General features: G+C 40.3%; 1 protein-coding gene and 1 long non-coding RNA gene across 12 annotated transcripts in view; both read left to right on the top strand.

Moving 5' to 3' along the window:
• NPAS3 (neuronal PAS domain protein 3) overlaps nt 1-20,962 on the top strand; it is a 637,919-nt gene that overhangs the window by 25,365 nt on the left and 591,592 nt on the right. The gene's annotated exons all lie outside the window — the stretch shown is intronic.
• LOC307204470 overlaps nt 6,197-20,962 on the top strand; it is a 32,577-nt gene continuing 17,811 nt past the window's right edge. The window contains exon 1 of the long non-coding RNA XR_013833706.1: nt 6,197-7,816. This is a non-coding gene — a long non-coding RNA (uncharacterized lncRNA). The remainder of the gene's footprint in view (nt 7,817-20,962) is intronic.

Genomic DNA, 20,962 nt, shown 5'->3' with positions numbered 1-20,962 from the left:
TTCTCTCTCTCTCTCTCTCTCTCCCATTCCTACTGGTTAATTCTACATGCTAATAGCTTCTATTATGAGAGCCAGTGTGGTGTAGTGGTTAAGAGCGGTAGACTTGTAATCTGGTGAACCTGGTTCGCTTCCCTGCTCCTCCACATGCAGCTGCTAGGTGACCTTGGGCTAGTCACACTTCTCTGAAGTCTCTCAGCCCCACTCACCTCACAGAGTGTTTGTTGTGGGGGAGAAAGGGACAAGGAGATTGTTAGCCGCTTTGAGACTCCTTTGGGTAGTGATAAAGCGGGATATCAAATCCAAACTCCTCTTCTTCTTCTTGCCTGGGGTTCCCCAAATCATGGATCTAACCCTGCTTAAGACAATCACTTAATTATGCAACATGATATACAGCCCGGAGAAGCTGTTTACATTCAACAGGTGCATAATCTCTAGCCTGCCAACCTGGCCCACTGGCAATATATTGTGGCCTGCCCATTCCTTAACAGCTGCCTTCTTTTTGCAGTTCCCGGCACCCTGCAAAACCAGGTGGTATTCTGTGCCCTTGATGACTCGCTCTACATGGTTGATTTGATGTGCTTTGATGGGTAACAAGTTGTGCTGGCATGTCTGGCATAAAACTTTCCCCAAGTGTTTTTACTCAGTGATTTCAATGAGTATCACTGATGGCATGGTGGTCTTGTGGCAAAGGAGAAGATGAGGGTTGCAATGTACCTATTGTTTCACACTTCCCCCGCATGTCAGTTGTAACACCATCAATGCAATATTAGAGAAATATTTTTTAAAATCTCACCTTTCACATTATCTGTAATCTTATGCAGAAGATGCCTTGATAAGAAATAACTAAACCACCAACCAGTGAATTGGTTGCTTTGATGGCATTAAAAGACAACATTGATTTGAGTCCAAGTGCAATGCTGCAAGTCTCCAAGACTGAAAACTGTGCAGGATTAGGAATATATGAAATTGCCTTGTACTAATGTGGAGTCGGACACCTGACCTACCTAAGATCTCTACTGGCAGTGGTTCTCCACAGTTTCTGTCTGCCTGTACAAGGAAAGCATATGTTATACTACTGTTATACTACTGTTATACTACCATCTCCACCTCTCAGTTTAAGGATCCATACTAGCATTTGTTGTGTATTGAGGAAATTGCTTTAAAGGACCCTTACCACTGCACCGTCTTGAGCATCAGTTACCTCAAGCTCAGGCACCAATGTGATGTCTTTTCTGTGTCTGTCAAATGTGTGGTTTTGGACTATAAGTATATGTAAACTGTTGGGTATAAGCTGATTTTGCAGCATTGTAGCTATCCCATCCCCCTTTCTGGCCAAGAATATTCCAGCTCAGTTTTATATCTTGGTCAGTTCCTATTTTCTGTGTGAAATTACTTAACATAAACAAATAGACTTAATAGACATCCTCTCTGCTTTCATTGTGAGGCAACGGGGGGAAATACAGTATGTGAACATGATTTATAGGGGACTTATACTATACATTAGTTTGCAATTGTTGAACTGTAGGAAAGGAAACTGAGTATTCTGTTATTAAAAGGCTGCTTTCCTGAACAAAAAAGCCAGATAGTTTTCAACTGAGAGAGAATATGTATCACAGATACATAATACGTATCTCAGATATTCGTATTTTGTCTCAAGTATGCTTTTTTGTCCATATATCTATCATATTAGCAGGCCAGGCAACACCTTGTACTGGATCTTTATGGCCTCATCATTTTATATAAACAAGGACCGCCACATGTCCAAATATTGCCTGATTTCATCACAACTGTACATTTATATCATTAAAGAAGTTCAGAAAGAGGTGCTAGCTATCCTGCAAGTCAAAAAGGTTTTAGCTGTGACATAAATGCATGGGCTCACCTTATTCTGGTATTTGCACTGGCAGATACTTGGTGGTGGTGTATTAACATTGACAAGGCTGTATTATCTGCTGGTAGTGCTGCCTTGTTCTTAGGCGTAGAATTGTTTGTTTTAATTATTGTACTGCATATGATATTTTCATGGCTGAAGTAGCTATGGTTGTAAACTGCATCAAAAGCGTATAAATGGGCTATAAGGTTAGGTAAACAAATGTATTTAAATTAATTATTTAGTGGTATTAGGATGTGATGCTGAGGTATCTGAAAATGGTGTTCCGTTTTTTGCTAGCTCTGGATAGCATTCTTGCATTTGGTTTTGCTTCCTTCTTAGAAATTCCCACTTCAACAGCACAATTTGGTAACCTTCGCCGAAGAACTTATGTGGAATCTGAAAACCTATGCAGTTATTGGAGGCCAGCACATTTTACTGAAAACTGACCAGTCGTCTCCGCTAGCTCAGCCTCTTGGGGTTAATTTCAGTCGCTTGTGAATCTTCTGTTCTGCTTGCTGGAACAGGAAGAAAAGTCTTTTGTTTAAAGGTTCTGAACTCCAACCTTTCCTCAATATTTCTATTCACAGACTGACAACTGGGATTTCCCTCTTGTTCTAAATTTTGATACCTCAGTAGTATCATGAAAGTTAAGTAGGCGACAGTTTTCTTTCTGCTGTAGATTATCCTGCCCTGAACCACTTCTTAAGCATCATCACATCCTAGCACTGATAAGAGAGATGGAAATAGAAACTTACATTTTCCAGATGTTGTGAGCAGCTGCCTGAAACTTCTAGAAGAGCTGAGACTAAGAGGAGGCTTAGTCTTGGAGTATCTGAGGTACAAGTGAGTGTAAAAGGGTCTGGTGATGTTTGGGAATGGAAAGCTGGTATTAAAAGCAAATGAGCATATGTGCAGGTTAGAGCAACCTTGTCCCGTCCAGATGTTCTAGAGTACAACTTCTGTCAGCCTCACCCAGTATGGCCAATGATCAAGGATAATGGTAGTTATAGTCCAAAACATTTGCAGGAGGTTGGAAAAGGCTTGTTTAGAAAAAAGCTGATTGATGAAAGGATTTATTCTTTTTAAATCATTTCTGCTGTGTTTTCACATTGAGTGCTGAAGAAGGCCTTCCCCATCAAAGGGTGTTTGATTCACGACTTCCTCACTAGACCCGGATATAATGTCAGAGGTCAATTATTCCACCATAGGTTTAGAACCACAGTATGTGGTGTGGCCAAATGAAAGGCATTATCTTGAAAGCTTGTAGTCTGGGAAGTTAAAGGAGGAGGATATCTTCTTCCACAGAAAATATATGCATTTAGATAATAAGGCTGTGGAATAAAACTTCCTATCCAAACTTTCTGCTTTTGCTCTTCATGGGTTAGAGTGAGTAGTTTATTTCTGCTGTGAAGAATTACCTGTCAAGGAATTTAGGGCAGAGTGGCTGAAGAGAGAACTGCCCTCCAGATGATTCCTATGCTTATTCTCAAGTCTGCAAGAGGCAGACACATCAGAGGAGAGCCTGTCTGAGAAGTATTTTGCCACTCCAAGGAGGCACAGGAAGTGCCAGTAAAGATTTGTTTGAGCAACACAGGAAGTGCCAATGAAACTATAACATCTGACTGTGCCAAATGGATCACCAAATGGAAATGCACTTTGAGGAGCCTGTTGTTATCATAAAGCTTGGAAACTGAGCAATGTTTGACTGAAGGTGGGTTCCTTACTTAGTGAAGCCCTTAGTTATCACCCCTAATTACATGATTGGGCTTAAAAGCAAATCCCTTTGGTCTGGCACATCAGAATCCAAGGACACAAAAGATGTTCCAAGTCATAGTCTTGGGCACATTAATTTTCAGCCCTATCAGGAGTGTTAAATGGTTTTCTGATGAGTCTCAGGACATTGTGGAATGGAATAGTATAGCACCCACAAGGGTAGCTATCGTAGTGGATACTTTACCTTGACAGTTATTTCACTCCCTTTAAAATGTTTTTTTTTAATTGTCATTTTCAATAAGAAGAACAATCAATTTACAACAACATTGACATTTTTTACAATACTGCATTCCGCCTTTTTAAGAAGAAACCTTCTGCACCATAGGCAACAGCAACAGAAGGAATTGAACAAAAAATAAAAAAATAATGACCACCTGTTTTGAAAACGCTGAAGAAATAAAATTGCCCATATCTAAACACAGATTAAGATCCACAAGAAAAAAACAACCTTGGAGGATGTTCTTCAAGCTACTGTTTTTCAAGCACTCAAATTAAAACTGGTCAGAATACTCATCTTAACAAAAGAGAGTTGGCTAGTATTCTCAGATGATGGGTTGAGCAGCTGCAGAATTGATTTGTGAGGCAGCAGAGGCCACAAAGATTCATAGATTTAGGACCACGTCTCTCTGAAAACTGCTTGCTAATTTTTACCACACTTTGCATCAAGTGGTGTTCAGCCTCACTGAATATTTGGAACTTTCCAACAGCCGAGACTAAACTTCTTCCCATTTCAAGCAAATGTTCCTAGTTGATGGTGCTGTAGATTAAGACATATACCAACAAACTGGAATGTGTGCAGAGAAAGGCAACAGAGATTGTTGGGGCCTGGGAATGGTTGTATGATGGAAGCTTAATAGAGTTGATTATGATTAGCCTGAAGAAGAGGCAATATGACAGCTATGTTTGAATATTTTAAGAGTTGTTGCATAGTTGATGGGCCAAATTTATTTTCTGTTGCTTCAAAGGGTAAAACTTGTGCAAGAATAGATGGGCTTGGATTCAATGATAGATTTTCAGTTAAATTCATATGAATTAGAGCTTGCTAAATTATTTATTATTTATTATTTCCCACAAATTGTGTCTTCTTCTAAAAAGCATACAGGAACTTCAGATTGCAAGCACACCAATCAGGAAGGAAGGCAATACTCAGTGTATGACATACATAAAACCTGGCTGAAACTTGTATCTTGCTGCTCAGTTCAGGTCTTTTCCAGGTGGTCACTTTAGAGAGAGATAAATGCTCAACGCTTTCTCAATTGATGCATGGGATGTAGATAGTTTCTCTTGAGGTTGCATATATTTTTTGAAAATATTATACCCAAAATACAATATTGTTGCAGAGAAAAAATGTATGATTCATTTTCCTGACTGTTGATTAAGTCTACAGAAGTCAATTGTCAGTTTCACACCTATCCCTCCAGAAATGAGATTTCTTACTTCACCTTGAGATTTTAGCTGGCTTCATTGCTGAGATGAAACTGACAAGGCTTCTTCAGAATCCTCTTCAGAGTTGTTGATTTCAGCTCCCTTGTGTTTGTTAGACTAAGGGTGCAATTCCAAACAAATTTATTTGGACATAAATCTCTTTGGTGTCACTGAAATTTACTTCCTAATAAATATGGTTAGGATTGGGTTGCAAACATTTCCACCCTTTCATGCTCTGGAAAGCATATAATTCTGCCTTAAATAAAAAAAAAGAGAGTGAGCAGTGTGGAAATTCATTTTCTGCACCCCACAATAAGGTTGTATATCCTGCAGCATTTAGAATGTGTGAACAGGCCATCACACTGTTGCTTTTAAATTGTGAGGAGTATCCTAAAAATATAAAATGTGATTGAGATGCATTTTGAACATCAGGAAAATGATATGCTGGCTTACAGCATTTTGCCCATAAGAGTCAAAATTTGTATTGATATATATGGAATAAAAAGAAAACATGATGTCAATCCAGTCAATTGCTTTTGAGGTCTGATCCCAATGGTAGGGGAAAGAAAATTAGAATAACTTTGATATATTTGTTAACTACTGAGATAAAGTTTAAAGCAAAGGCACTCTATTTAAAGTGTTAATATCTGTGGATGAGCTAACACTATGATAGTTCAAAATTCAAGCTATCTATTTGAGATTTATGGAGTTCCCCATAAACTTCAGTTGCTTCATATTATTATTTATTTGATTTCTTGCCCACCCTACACCACAAGGCAGGCTACAAGAATTTAAAATGTAGTATTAAAATCAGCTTAAAACAAATGCAGTCAAAAGAATAGGGTGGGTCCTAAAAATATATCATGTGTCCAAGGCCAAGGTAAACAGATGCGTCTGAATTCCTGTGCAGGGCTTCAGAAAATCACAAAAGCATTAAAATGCATGCAGCATTGTAACCATCATGCAGCTCAATGCTATCCATTTTTATTTGGAATTGGGCCTCATTGATTTCAGTCAAATTTACTTCACTCTATATGTTGTTGTACATTGAGCACAGAAGTGCATGTCTGAAAACCATTTTACTCTAATAAGTTGTATGTACCTGCTACTAAAGGATATCTAACCATTTTCACCACCTGGGAGACTTGGTAACACATGAGTTTATGAAACAAACATTTATTTCGCCTTCCATCCTGTATTCATTACTTTTGCCTTAACATCTAGGTGATAGCAGTTTTTTCTTTGCCCCCAGTCCAAAACAACATGTGAGAGAGAGTGGAAGGAGCACTTGTGCTTCTTTGAGATAGCACCACCAGTTACTGCCTTCAAAATTGAATAGTCATGAATATCTAACAAGGATTTGGGAACGATCCTTAGTTGAGGGGTGGCACATGTTTGGCATGCTCAAAGTCCAAGCCTAAATGCCTGGCATGTCCAGCTTCATTTCTTTTCACCTCAGATCCTGGAAGAGCCTCTGTCTGTCTGAGTAGGAAGTACAGGGAAAGATGGGCTAAAATACTCAGCCACATGGCCTAACCTGGTACTTTGAAAACAGGAGAAGCGTTTCATTAAGCTAATAACAGGAGAAGTGTTTTATTAAGTTGATTTTGTGGGTTTTTAAAAAACGAAATAAGATATTATGTGCCAAGATACTTGTGGCTTTTTGAATATTGTAAAAATACTTCCTGTTCTCTTTCCACACAAAAAGCAGAGAGGGGTGAAAAATTATCCCTGAGTATGTGTTTTAAAATTGACATTTTTCAAATGTGTTAATGCTGAAGAAATGACTAATTGATATTTTTTAAAAAAGACAAAAGGAAGAAACGCTTAAGATGGATAATATATTGCTTCCAGTTTCACTCTACTTGATGTAGTAAGGAACATGGATGCTGTATAAAGGAAACTAAAGCTTAGGTGTCCAATAATTGGGAGACACTCCATCTCTTTGCACCTGTTGTCTTGCACCTGGGCTCCTGGGTGACTTTAAACTCCCTGTAGCACTTAAGTCACGCAGGCCTCCCACCTTGCATGGAGTCACACCTCTTCATTGAAGCTTTGCACCCACCCTGTTAGCAGCTGGTGAGTTCTACCAAACCGATGGTTCCACTTCAGGCTTTGTAACTGCTCCATTGGGTCAAGCCAGTCAAGGAGTGTTGCTATCCCTTCCTTCATTTCGGCTCAGGCACACCTCACTCACAAGCACTCTTCCAGGAAACACAAATCCCACTTCAGGCACCATCGTTGCACCGCCACCCCACTCTCCGCACAGTGCGAGATTGTTCTGGTCGAATACTCAGAGTTTAAAAGCAGGTTTTCCCAATTTGGTGTATGGTGGGGGAATTGAAACTGTGCCTCCTCTGCAACTCCACCTAGTATTGGAGCTATATTTGATCTGTCTGCTCATCATCTCTCAAAATCATGGGTACCAGTTTCATAGACAGCTTCAGCATGTGCTGGGCTCTGCTTACGTAGCACCCTTTCTGAACTAAACTTAAAGTGCTGGTTTTCACCTAAGAGCCATAAGCTGTTCAAGACCGCAATATCTCAAGGATCATCTTTTCCCATATGAACTGACCCGGACCCTGCAATCATCGTCTGAGGTTATTCTGTGTGTGCCAGCTCCACATGAGGTCCAGAGGGTGGCAAAACAAGAACGGGCTTTTTCTGTAGTGGCTCCTTGTTTCTGGAATGCTTTCCCCAGGGAGACTCACCTGGCCACCATCATTATACATTTTGAGGCACCAGGTGAAATAGTTTCTCTTTAACCAGGACTTTAGCTGATTAACATTCTATGTGCTTTTAAATGTGTTTGTGGGAGGGGTGTGTGTTACTGGTTTGTTTTGTTTTCTTGTTTTTGTTATGTATACTTTGTTTTTATTTTGTATTTTTATGCTATGATTCACCCTGAGATCTTTGGATGAAAAGCAGTACAGTGGTACCTTGGGTTACACACACTTCAGGTTACAGACGCTCCAGGTTACAGACTCCGCTAACCCAGAAATATTACCTTGGGTTAAGAACTTAGCTTCAGGATGAGAACAGGAATCATGCAGCGGCGGCGCAGCGGCAGCGGGAGGCCCCATTAACTAAAGTGGTACCTCAGGTTAAGAACAGTTTCAGGTTAAGAACGGACCTCCGGAACGAATTAAGTTCTTAACCCAAGATATCACTGTATACAAATTTAAGATATTAAATAAATAAAAGAAATAGATCTTATATGCTCCCCATTTCATGTGTACAAGTGCCCCTCTAGCCAGGTTTTTTTTTAATTGAACAGGCACAGCAGTAGGGCTACCATCCCCCATCTGTTGTGTGCAAATCAGATATTACACTATTGTCACTGAAAATGGTCTTATGGGAATATCATTCAAAGGTTAAAATGAGTTTGGAACATACTTTGACGGATTGTGCCGAAAAGCCCAAAGAGAAGTTGACATGAAAGCTGACTTGGTAGCATGAAATTTATGAAATCATTATTGACTGACAGGTTGGAGGCAGTGTAAACAATCAGGCTGAGGAGAGGATCTGACTCTGAGAAAACCAATTTCCAAATAAGAAATTACGGTGCATGGTTTTGATTGAGTTTTACCTCAGCTAAAATAATGAAGATTGCCTGTTAAATTTTTTCCAGCATGGTGAATTATAGTGCAGAATCCATTGTTATTAAAAGGAGGGTTTTGTTGTTGTTGTTCTTGTTGTTGTCAGCTACAACAATTTCAAAAGAGCACAATCCGTGTGAAAGAATGAATAAAATTCAGGGAGTAGCATCAAGGACTTTGGAGCTCAGAAAACTGAGTTTGGCAGTGCTAATTTGTATTAAAGTTGTTGTTGCATGACAGCAGGAAAAAGATTTAATGCTTGCCACCTGAATCAAGGCATGGAACATTGGTTTCTATAACTGCCATGAATTTGAATCAAGGCCAGTATCTCTAAATTTGAAATAAACTGATACTGTCTTGAGGGAGAGAAAAAAATAGGCCACTTATGTGTGGGAAGGTATTTAGAAAATAGTATTTCAATTTAATTTTTAGCAGTATATATATTTCACATTATTAACACCCTGGCCTGTTTTGCTCTTTTCTGTTAGAGGTGTATATATAGATGAGAATGTTTTGCCCCAAAGCCATTTATTATCAGCACAACAGCCCTAAACAAGCAGTGATTTTCACACAACCACTGGTTCCAGTTTATACCCCCACTGTCACTGTGCAGGCATTCTACCAGAATGGCTTTTTCTCCTTTTCGTTTTGTTACTGCACAGATGGCAAGAACAAGAATTCGTGCTAAAGTGGTGGTAAGGCAGTATCTCTGCTTTCCAGGGTATGGGTTCTGAGGTCTGAGTTCCACCTTGGCAAAATCCAACCTCACCCCAAAGCATGATCTTTGGGTTTCAAAGAGAAGCAGATATTTCTAATCACTGTCGCTGTGAGCCTCAACAAGCGACTATTGTAGTTGCTCTTTGGCAATGGGAAATAAATCTTTCTCTCTCTCATGTAGTGTATGGTAGCTGCTTTAAAACTCGAATCTGTGGCAGCTTTGGCCTTGGGGAGGTATTCGGGTGAAGCCACACCAGATGCTTAAAACACATCCAGTGCAGATTTAAAGCACATGACTTTCCCCCAAAGAATCATGGGAGCTGTAGTTTGTTAAGAGTGCTGGGAATTGTAGTTTTCTAAGGGTGAAACTGCAGTCCCTAGGATTCTGTGGGGGAAGTCATGTGCTTTAAATGTATGTGTGGAACCATGTAATGGTGCAGACCTCAGCCATTGCCACACCCGCCCCTTCCCTAAACGGCCTCGGTCCAGTATACCTGAAGGAGCGTCTCCACCTCCATCGTTCTGCCCAGACGCTGAGGTCCAGCGCCGAGGGCCTTCTGGCAGTTCCCTCATTGCAAGAAGCAAAGCTACAGGGAACCAGGCAGAGGGCCTTCTTGGTAGTGGCGCCCGCCCTGTAGAACGCCCTCCCATCAGATGTCAAAGCGATAAACAACTACCTGACATTCAGAAGACATCTTCAGGCAGCCCTGTTCAGGGAAGTTTTTAATGAGTGATATTTTAGTGTATTTTTGGTTTCTATGGAAGCCGCCCAGAGTGGTTGGGGAAACCCAGCCAGATGGGCGGGGTACAAATAATAAATTATTATTATTATTATTATTATTATTATTATTATTATTATTATTCCCGTTCTCTCAGAACTGTCTTCTTGGACAACCAATTGTTTGTCTACTTCAGCATTCTGATTCTAGCAACAGCTTAATAAATAGGGATAAATGCAGATATTCACAAGGCCCTTATAGATTTCTGTTGTGGTTTGTCCTCAGCATCAAGTAACCACTTAGCGGCTGGGCTATAAAATGACAATCTTTCTGTCATTACAGCCATCATGGGTCAGTTTCAGTTGTGTGATTCTCCCTGCACAAAATGTAAACCCCACTGGTTTTTGAAGTAACAGTACATTTGCACCCATTCTGCTGCTGTTCGGCTGTGGTTCTGTGACAGTCCACAAGTGTTCTCCGGTCATTCTGCCATCCCAGTCACCTTCCACAGACCTCAGTACTTCATCCGTTTTGTTCATAACTGCTTTAAGAGAGATTACACTGCTATATATCCCAGTGGATGACTGCAAAGCAGTTTCTATTCATGTATCTCGCTTTTTGGGAATAATGCTTCTTGTTTGCTGCTGTCTCATATTTTGCTTTCATTTGGCAAACGGACCCAGTTGACACAAACAGGGGGGCAGGCGGCAGCAGATTAGCTTGTTTGTCTCACTGACGGGCACACCAATCTGTTGTTGCCACCACCCACCCATCTCTTGTGGGGCTCTCTAGAGCATCCTCATTCCTATGCCTCACTTTGAGGAGCGGGTCCTTCCTCAAAGGGAAGCATTCTAGGAGAGGTAGCCTGAGAGAATGGCACCACCACCACTACTTTTCTGTGGCCAGCTAGAAGTTCTTTCAACAACATTTAAAAGAGGATTTCTAGCTGCCTTGCAAAAGTGACGATGGTGGTTGTCCCACTGTCTTAGGCCCCCTTGATCAGAATGCCTTTCTATTTAATAGCAAGTGGTGGGGGAGGAGGAGGATTGGCAGGAGCGCAGCGATGGAGCTGTCTGCTTCAGGTGGCACAATGTCTTGTGCTAGCCCTTATGAGGAGGAAAGGCACTTGACTGGTTGTTGCTATGGAACCACATCACACTCTTTTGACTTGCTTGTCTGATCTACATCCACACTCATCCCTCTCCACCCGTTTTTCTTTCATCTACAGCATGCAGACCAAGAACTTTGAAATATGGACATTGATTCATGCTTAAAGTACAGTTAAAGGGTCGGGCACTATTTGAGAATTGTACTGTCTCAAATCAAAATGTGTTTATCTGTGGAAACAGCAAAAACTCTGGTCAAATCAGAAAGCGGCAGGTCTGTCCAAGAAGAAAGGCATATATCAAGGTACTCTGAGCAGAAGTTGGTACTTCGTGCAGAAGTAGTAGTAAGATCAAGCAAGATCAAAGATAATCCAGTAGACAATATGGAATCACCTTGCCAGTCTTCATGAGACAGAGACACCCAAAATAAATATGCTGGTTTTGGTGATCAATAGACTCTCAGACAGATGTGGCAAGGCAGGTAAATAAGAGAAGCAGCAAGGAAGTTTTGGCTACAGCTAGACTAGGAGTCTAGCAGTTCGAAAGCACGCCAGTGCAAGTAAATAAATAGGTACCGCTCTGGCGGGAAGGTAAATGGTGTTTCCGTGTGCTGCTCTGGTTCGCCAGAAGCGGCTTAGTCATGCTGGCCACATGACCCGGAAGCTGCACGCCGGCTCCCTCGGCCAAGAAAGCAAGATGAGTGCCGCAACCCCAGAGTCAGCCACGACTGCACCTAATGGTCAGGGGTCCCCTTTACCTTTACCTTTAGACTAGGAGTCAGTCTGTCTAGTGAACAGGTGTACAAGGAATTGGCTTGCTTGCTTCTGAGCTTTACTCAGTATGCTGTCTGATTCTGACTGAGCAGTTTTGACAAGATGTTAATAGGTCTGGAGTCTTGAATTGCATGTATTGCCTTTGCTCTGCCTGGCAATATAGGCAGAGCTGCTCTGTGACAGCCATTTGGTCCTGTTTCAGGCAAATGTGATGACAGAGAGCAAATAGGCTAATACAGAACTGTAGCATCCTAGAATGGGTCAGAACAGTAGAAGATGCACAACTGTGCTTAAAGCTTTGAATGGTTAAATATTAAACTCTTGTAGATTGATTTGATATACCAGCTTTTAGAGTGCTAAAGAAGCTGTTAAAAGTGTGCTGTGATGAAACGAGGAGCATCTTCTGTGTTAGAATTTTTACCTGGAGTTTCTAGTTTCAGTTCAATTTAAGAAGGACGGATTTTTGATCCATTATGTGAATTCATCAGCATCTTGGTCCTAGACTTCTGGCTTTAAATACAGCTTTTATTAACGTCCCCAAGGATCGCTCTGCTTCCAGCTTTGGAAGAAGGAAGGAAATAAATGCAGTAGACATTTTAAATGGCTGATGAAATTTGGAGACCCAGAAAGTAGCTAACCAACTCAAATTATTTGATGTCTTTGTTGTAATATAACATGCTTTCTTGAGTTGTCTTTCATGTCCCTGATGGAGCCCTGAGGATATACTCCATCTCAACCTGCTTTAACCTTTTGCCATGCTCAAAGAGGCAGGCTCCTTGGCGTTGAGGATGGGAATCTCTTTGGAACCTATCAGTGCTTCTCCTTAATCAGTTGAAGTGCTGTCTGTATGATAACAAGAGTCGTCCCTCTCACCCCAGGTTGTGCCAGCCTGAGAGGCTAGAGACAGACTGGAAATTTAACCTACATCTGTGGCATGGTAATACTGAGCATATCCTCTGGGCAGGTAGGCCAGAGTTGAAACTTAAAATGATTTTTTTTAAAGGAATGTCTTCAATTTGAAACGCCCCAGGGCTCAAACCATTTTTTGAAACTTCCATGCTTTAAAAATAGCACGGACAACATTGAGGTTGAGTGTTTTTTTAAAAAAGAAAAAAACTAAAGTGAATACTCATAAATAGGATTAATATAAAGTTCTAAAAAAGGAGTTAAATTATTTCCAAAAGGATATATGGGGGGGGGGGGGGCGGAATATGTCAACGTTTATTGTCGTCACCCAGTTGCCAGTAGTCTAGATTATTGGGTTAGCACCTCAGGATTCATAAAATTAAACTGATGAGCAGTTAAGTCTAATCTTATATAGTGAGTGATTTCTCCACTACCACCACAATTAAAATATTTTCTCAGTTAAAGGACAAAGTTTGTTTCATGTGCAGCTCACCAGACACTTGGAAACACAATATTATTAAAAATGCACCATATATATATATATACATTTTTAGCATTGCCTGTAACATCTATCTTCTTCATTCCCACAATAGCTCAGTGCAATTAATGATTACTGTTCCCACAGCTAGTAATTTGCTTGGAACCACCTGCCAAGTTTCTGGCTCAGCTATGTGATGTTACTCATTAAGGCCTAATGTTTCAGAATCAAGCCTAGAACCCCAGAGTGGGATTCAGCTAATTAATCCCATCAGCAGAAGCCCTGTGCAAGGACTTCCACTTGTGCAGTGAGGATTTCCTCCCCTCTCCTCCCACCCCCCATGTGCCCCTTTACCATTGGCTCTGGGAGGGCTGAGAGAACCACTGAAATATCATGTTGTGAGGATGGGAGAGTTATCATTCCTTTTGTCAAGCCAAAATCCTTGTGTTGATGTAATGATCGGAGGAGTGTGGCGTTGAATTCCTTCCCCTGGTATTGGAGCACACTAATAGTTCTGTACTTTTGTTCCAAACTGATTCCCCTCCCCCATTTAATTCATTTCGGCCTTAAAATATTTTCTTATAGCAGCCCTAAAACAGAGTAACTGGAGTCATATCAAAATGTGAATACAGTGGTACCTCGGGTTACATACGCTTCAGGTTACACACTCCGCTAACCTAGAAATAGTGCTTCAGGTTAAGAACTTTGCTTCAGGATAAGAACAGAAATCGGGCTCTGGCGGCGCGGCGGCAGCAGGAGGCCCCATTAGCTAAAGTGGTGCTTCAGGTTAAGAACAGTTTCAGGTTAACTACGGACCTTCCGAACGAATTAAGTACAGTGGTACCTCGGGTTAAGTACTTAATTCGTTCCAGAGGTCCGTTCTTAACCTGAAACTGTTCTTAACCTGAAGCACCACTTTAGCTATTGGGGCCTCCTGCTGCTGCTGCGCCGCCAGAGCACGATTTTTGTTCTTATCCTGAAGCAAAGTTCCTAACCTAAAGCACTATTTCTGGGTTAGCGGAGTCTGTAACCTGAAGCGTATGTAACCCAAGGTATCACTGTACTTAACCCGAGGTACCACTATAGCAGGAAAATTGCTATCTGTGATAACACAAGGTTGTAGAAACGAGTGTCTGCGGTAGGGATTTCTGGATGTGTTTTGTGTGTGAAAAGTGCATTCATCTACCTAGGCCAAGTACTTGTTTGCAATGATGTAACTTTTTTAGATGGAGTAGTTTTTCCGTGGTGCTGCTGCCCTGCAGAGCTGAAAGTAAGTTATGAATGCAGTACTGTTCAAGAGTAGAAAGGTTTGCTTGGAAGAGAGCGGTGTGCCTGGGCCCCTACTATTGAGAAGATGCCAGTCAGGAATGAAAAAGTCTTTCATGAAACGATAGCTGACTTCCTTGTGATACAGTACAATAATGCAAAGAATTTCAAATCCAACTAATGTGTTAAAATAAACACAATACTTTTAAACTTCGGGGGAAGTATTTACTTTTAATTAGACGATATTAACTGATCGCATCTAAAAAATAAAGTTGTCTCTCTCTACTGTCTTCTCTAAATGAAAAAAAATTACTAAATTGGGCATTTATAACTCTGCTTGTTCTGAATTCTCTTTTGGTGCTTCTTGGTTGTAAGTACAAAAGAAGTCTTCTGAGAAGGAAGGCTTTGAGCATGACATCAGAATAAAGGAATGCTCCCCACAATGCAGTGTATTAACAGTACTGCTGGTTTAAAATAATGTTGTTTTAAAAAACCACCAAGTTAGAAGCAAAAGTTCAGAAAGAAAACGCAACAAGTCGTTTTCATCAACATTTTTCTATTTGTGAGAAGGTGATTTGTAAGACTTTTCATTTAAAGTGTTTGTTGTGATATGAAATGCTACTTTAAGTAAATAAGTTGATCTGCTGTGTGAAAGGCTGTGAATCTAGGGACTGTAGATGAAAGAAACTTGTGAAAACTACCTATGAATGGCCATGATCCACATATCTCTTATGCAACTAATCTCTTGGGGGGGGGGATATTATAAACAATAGCACAGATACCAGATGCTGTCCTCACACCCTCATTAAGAAAGAAAGCCCTAGTTCACAAATCTTCTGTGCAGCTCATGATTTGTTTGGAGAGCTAACCACAAACCTCAGTTCAGATTAAGCGCTAAGCCAAACCATGGTTTAATTTAGCAAAGTGCAGTAGCAAACGATTGGGAAGAAGCAAAGCAGCTGAGACCTGCTTGTTCCCTCATTCACACTAAGTGTGAACTGAGTCACTCTGGAAATACCCGTTACCTATAGCATTGCAGGGAGTTCAGCTTATGGCTTGGCTATGGTGGGGTGGGGTTTCTTCCTCCTCCTCAGCTATAGTGCGGAAGGAAGAGCCATTCTTGGCCTCCTCTGTTGCATTGGAAGTTGGGAAATGCTCAAAGGCTTCCAGAGCCAATCATGAGCAAGCAGAGGGGTGTGGCTTTGGGGTGGTCTGCTCCCTGGCTATTTAAGCCAGCCACATGGAATGGAATTCCCCACCCACCCTTTATGATGGCCATTAATGGGGTAAGGTGGTTAGTAGGCTTGCTCAGTTAGTAGCATGTAATCAGTCACCATATTTGGGGCCAGATCTAATTGGGCCCATCTGTGGGTTTTGCCTACCTCATAGCAATTGTCCCAACTTTCTGGCAGATGAGGCATTGGGTTGGATCCAGGTGGGTAGGGGTTGGCCTCATCCTGCCATAAAGGGTGATCCACTTAGAGGAGCCTGGGGAGGTGCTTCCTTTCCAGGTGCTCAACTCAGGGGCAGAAGGGACTTAGCACCCACTACCAGTGGTCAGGGGGTGTGTGACTCCCAGATATGATGCACGTGGTAGGGTGCCCCTGACAGTGGTCAACTCCTGCTGTCCATCCAGTACCAAAACTTGCATACATCTGTAAACAATAAAGCTGTGGCCTTCTTTGATCCCAGCACTGGTGTCTTGTGTCTTATTTTATTTGTTAACTGTGTGTTCAATGCCTACCCACCAAACCCTGGCTTCACTGTACCTGCCAAAGCACCTTCTAATCAGTCCAGCACATAAAATATGCCTCAGGCTTGGATTTTTTAAAAAATCAGTGCTCTTATCTGCACAGATGGTAGATTTTCAGGTCTGGGTCTTTGCACAACACAGATTTAGTTCAGCTTTTCGTGGAAAAAGTGTGGAACGGCTGTTACTCATGTGCAAAGCATATGTGTATGGTGATCAAGGTATCGTGTAGTCTGCTCTCGATCCACAATTAACACTATTAATTCCAGTTGGAGAATTAAGGCATGGTCACATGGTCACATCTGTCATATTGAAATTAGTTGAATTTTAAAGTGCTTTATATTAATGATTAATTTACAATAATACTGGGTTAGATACAAGGGTTGTGTGAGCTGAAGGCCACTTCTGCAGTTAATCTTTTCTTCTCAACCATAGCTCCCTATACTCCCAAAAAGCCCTTTTAGAGGCTTAAATGGCCTTCCTGAATGGTTTACATTGTGTTGTGGGATGCTGCAGTGGAAGGGATGAATTTTCTAGCTGACTTATATTTAAGAGATTCCGTGATATCACAATCTGCTGCAGAGAGACTATTCCGGAATTTTGCAGATGTACTATTTATAAACCTTTTTCATATTTCCTATCAAAGTTGTACAGTCGTACCTTGGAAGTCGAACTGAATCCCTTCCAGAAGTCAGTTCAACTTCCAAAAAGTTCAAAAACCAAAGTGTGGCTTCTGATTGGCTGCAGGAAGCTCCTGCAGCCAATCAGAAGCCTAATCAGACGTTAGGCTTCCAAAAATAGTTTGTAAACTGGAACAGTCACTTCCGGGTTTGCGACGTTCGGGAGCCAAAACATTCGGGAACTAAGCTGTTTGACTTCCAAGATATGACTGTATTCATATTCAGCTTGAAGCTATTAGTTCTTTACCTCACAGACAAGGAATTGGGACTGTTCCCAAAGATGCTTGCCTTGTGAATTCGGCCAAGCATTTTGATTATTCTTTACCAACAAAACGCTCTGATTTCTAAGTTGCACATTAAGTTCATAAGAGTGACTTATTTTAAGAAGTTCATACAAGTTAACCTGTTGAAACACATGAAATATGCCTGCAACAAGTATCTCCTACATGACAACTCCTGAAGAACCACTTTTCCTTTATTTCAGTAACCCAGATTTCTGTAGCAATGATACTCCTACCCCTTACCCCAGCCCCAATCCCATTTGGTCTGAACATAACTGAAATACCTTTGACACAAGCTATTTTTAATAAATTGCAAGTATTGGTTTGACTTACAAGAACAAAGTGAAGCAAATGAGAGAAAGAACCAATCTTTTTAAATGTCTAATGTCCACTATATATATATATACACACATATGCACTCTCAGTATGCCATGGCCTAATCTGACTAAACATCCCTTTAAAATTAGGCTTCCAGAAAAGAGGAGGGGGAACCTCTTAATCCTTTAATGCTCAAGTAGCAAAGCACCACGTTTTCAGAAAGACTCTGCTTCTGTGCAAGTGACTTAAATTAAGTGGCCAGATATTCAAAAGCAATCAGTTCCCAGGAAATCTCACAATTTTTGTGCAATCATTTCATTTCCTTTTTTTTTTTTGTCCTTCCTTAAAAAATAGGTAAACTCCAGAAAGTGAATGTCATTCAGAAATTGCCAAATTTTCTTGACTGCCTTATTTATTTAAAGTGTGCGGAGCAGGTGTACAAGTGTTGTTCCCCCTCCTGCTGCTCTGCCTTCTTGCTGGCTGCCTGCTGGTACCTTTCTTGCCACTTAGGTATTTATTTCTACAATGCATAATTAAAATTAACAATACAAAAAGGGGAGGAATTGCATTACATTCTTAAAACTTTCCAGGTTTCTTCTCTTATGGCTGATTTATTTGATAAAACAGGCTATCATTCATAAGTGGAAAAAATAAAAAATGAAAGGACAGAAGCACATAACTACATAATATTTACATTTCTTTTTTTAATGTTATGACAGAGAAAAAGTATAGCATAGATGTAATGCCTTTTCTACACTAGTAATATGTACATTTAAGGTGCATTTAAGCAGGATTGCTCATCTCTACATTCACATGCTCAGGGTTCCTTAAACAATCTAGAATTTCATTTAGAGTGTGCCTTCCTGTGAATCTTAGCTTTAATTGAAACAAAATTTCTCTCCTGCTATGTTGTGGTACTGCATTCAAGGTTCGTTAACCTGAATGGTTGCTAGTTTGTCCCTCATGGTCTTAAGTCATAATTCCCTAGCCACACATCCTATATACACTCAGATATTTCTCTTGCTGATAATGCTTTGCTCTTTGCCAATAACCACCGGATTTCTGCAGGAAGTGGAATAGTTCAGAGTAGAACACGCATACTCAATTACATTAAGCAAAAGTAACAAATTTGCTTCAGTGGTACTGATGTACATAATTTTTAACTTGTAATTTGCATGTCTGTTGCTTTTGAAACACACCCTCCTTCTCTTCCCCAGTAATTTATGGCCATGAGCCTGCCGCTACTTGACGGATACAGAAAGTACAACTGAGAAACATGCAACGTGAAACTTGCATTCATTCAAATCTTGTCCCAAAAAGCGTGCTAAGACACAAACGTGAAGTTGTTTCAAGCTGCCAAATTTTTAAGTGAAACACTACATTTTAATCATTGTTATGCTTTTTATTGTGTTGATAAATTTTAATCAAGGTGACTGCACAGAGTGGATTTATTCTAGTCAATGTGATCTAAATCATTATTTTAGTCACCACATGAAGATACTTGGTTTAAATCATTAATTTAACTCAAGTTTTCCAGATTGTGTTTATCATATTTCTTAAACAAATATGCATACTAATTGGTCGCTATTGGTCGCTGTGTTTTGTTACAAAAATACATCCAATCAACAGAAATATAGAAATATTATGGGCAAATTAATAAGAAAACCATGCCTTGTGCTATGATCAAAATTTGTCTTCTAACATTATCCTAATCATACTTGGTTGTCTGAAAGTTGATAAGCAATTATCATAATTTATGTTTTAATATTATTTCTAAGTTTATTTTTCGACTTTGTTTTTCTCTATTTTGATTGATTAATTAATTATTGCTTAGGTTTACTTATATGCTGCTTTTCCACAATGGGCTGTGTCCAAAGTGACTTACTGCAAAATACAACTATGCAAAATATGGAGCATGTCAGTTGAATTCAGAAATGACAAAAAAAATCAACAATTTAACAAACACAGAATAAATTCAGTATTACAAAAAACTAAGTATATAGATAAAAAACAAAGCAATCGTTAACTGATAATAAAGTTTCTGATTACTGGTGCATTTGCATGCGAAGGAGCCTGGCTTAAATACAGTTCAGAGGGGAGGGGTACTCTTAGCAGGCTAGATGATACAAAGCCAGCTCCCATTATCCTTAACTCTCAAGGAGTCTGGCTGCTACAAAAGGCAGATGTTGGGGAGGGCAACCATGGCCAGTCTTTTCCTCAGTCTCCTGCAAGTATCAGCTGCTGGTTGCAGGTCTTACTGCACATCTAATAAAAGTCTTAAAACAACTGCACTGCATACAGCCTTTATATATTACATAGGAACACATTTAAAAGACTCTTACTTACAAACATAGTTGGGGGGGGGGGTCTTGGAAAGTTAGCAGTGTGTCTTAACTGCATTGTGAAACAATGGACTTGGAACGCTTCCAGCCAGTGTTTGAGAATTTCCTTGTCATAAAATAAAGGTTCTCCTGTTTGAAGAGCAAACATTGACAGAGCTATTTGAAATGCAATGGAAAGTCAGAATTGGAATGTTTTGAAACACCAGCTCTGGAATAGTTTGCCTACCTCTTCACAATTTACATGAAGCATTTATTACTCTTGCAATGTGTAATATAATGTGTCTCTTAGAGGATTTCACTATTTAAGTAGCATGTACTTTGTTCGTAACACGTCTAAGTGTTTTAGGTTTTGAATGGGGAAAATACATTCAATGTGAGAGATAACTTCCTTTGGATAGTTCACATTTATTGGTTTACAGGCATTGGTGAGTGAACTTCTAGTGCTGCAGTTGCTTAGCTCTTAGAGAGGATCTACATTTGTGAGCAAAAGTTGGATTATTTCTTTTAACTTGGTAACGTCATTATCTGCATGGAGGAAATGAAGAGTCGGAAGCATGGATATCTTTGATGGCTTAGCTTAAATGGTTGTTGGTGGTGCCTTTGCTGAAAACGAATCTATATAGCCTGTGCACTTCTCCCAAGATATGGCCCTATTATTACCCAAATCCTCAATATCTTTTACTTGAGCCTTGCTGTAATTATCTTGAAGTCAAAGGGATTGGAAATGAAAGAGAAAGGGAAATGTGTGCCCACCTTTCAAATCTGTAAGAGCGATGGGCAACTTAAATCAAATGGATTAAGTGGTGTTACATAGGGGGCCATATTTTGAGTGGGAGATGGGATAGAGATATAAATAATAAATAAATAATTGGTGGTTGTCGATAACCAGAGCCTGTTTGCTTTTCTGTACAGCTTCCTTGGGAGCTGGATGACAGTCTCTAAATGCTGATCCCTCA

This window comes from Podarcis cretensis (assembly GCF_951804945.1).
Source record: "Podarcis cretensis genome assembly, chromosome: 1".
NCBI classification, from domain to species: Eukaryota; Metazoa; Chordata; class Lepidosauria; order Squamata; family Lacertidae; genus Podarcis; species Podarcis cretensis.
This window is presented reverse-complemented; position numbering and strand designations above follow the sequence as displayed.